This window comes from Apis dorsata, unplaced genomic scaffold, assembly GCF_000469605.1.
Source record: "Apis dorsata unplaced genomic scaffold, Apis dorsata 1.3 scaffold_68, whole genome shotgun sequence".
Lineage (NCBI taxonomy): Eukaryota > Metazoa > Arthropoda > Insecta > Hymenoptera > Apidae > Apis > Apis dorsata.
Window position 1 is genome coordinate 424514 of NW_006263366.1, and position 1004 is coordinate 425517.

General features: G+C 57.6%; 1 pseudogene; it reads left to right on the top strand.

The window, feature by feature from the left end:
- Positions 1-6: 6 nt before the first annotated feature.
- LOC102680880 overlaps positions 7-1004 on the top strand; it is a 58889-nt pseudogene continuing 57891 nt past the window's right edge.

A 1004-nucleotide genomic window follows, 5' to 3' on the forward strand; every position in this document is an offset into this window, starting at 1 on the left:
ACTCGCCGGTACGGTGGAGCACGGATTCGTCGCGGAGACGGGATCGTCCTCCTCCTCCTCCCTTTCTCTCTCCCCCTCGATCTCTATCCATCTCCACTCGATGGGGTTCGCCGGTGAAAGAAGGTCAAAGATCGATCGTCGAGTACGAGGGCCGTGACCTCACGCATACACGGGACGAGCCACGCGTGCGGCACGGCTCTTCCAGCGGGAAGGTGGAGGAACCTTGGCTGGAAGAAACGGAAACGGAGGGAGGAGAGAAAGAGAGAGAGAGAGGGAGGGAGGGGGGGGGAGAGAGAGAGAACCGGTTAAGGTGGATCTCTTGGAAGAACCGATGAAACTGATCGATCTCCGGACCCCTGGTCGATCGACGCGTTAGGCGTTGTCGTCAATGCTCGCCACTCGTCGACCAACGTTTCCGCGTAGAGTAGAAGAGGAATCGTCGTCGTCGTACCACGTCGGGACCACGTCGCGTCGAAGATCGGTGGATCTATGCTCGATTGGACGGACACCGTGGTGGCATAGAAGAAAAATCGCGACGGATCTAGGAGGAGGATCGCACGTGCCTCCGGTGTCGAAAACGAGAGACATGCTGGTCGCTGGTTCGCGAGAAGCGACGTTACATCAACGACGTGAATCGCGTAGGACAGAAGAATCGTAGAGAGAGAGAGGAAGAGAGAGAGAGAGAAAGAGAGATAGTCGCGCGAAAGAGAAAAGAAAAAGCGAGAACGATCCGTGCGATTTAGCGAATCACGTACACACACACACACGCGCGCGCGCGCGCGCGAATCATCATCGGAGGAAGAGGGAAGAAAGAGTGATCGAAGAAAGAGTGAAAATCAGTTGGGTCGGGGTATAAAATCGGAATCGGGTGGAAAGAATGTCGCGAGATCCGTACTCGAGCGGAAGCGGAGTGGTCGGGCCAGGAGGCGGTACTCGTTCGCCTCGAAGCGGTCGTCGCGTGGGCGAGCTACCCACGGTCGACCGTAGCCCGTCGAGGAGCTACG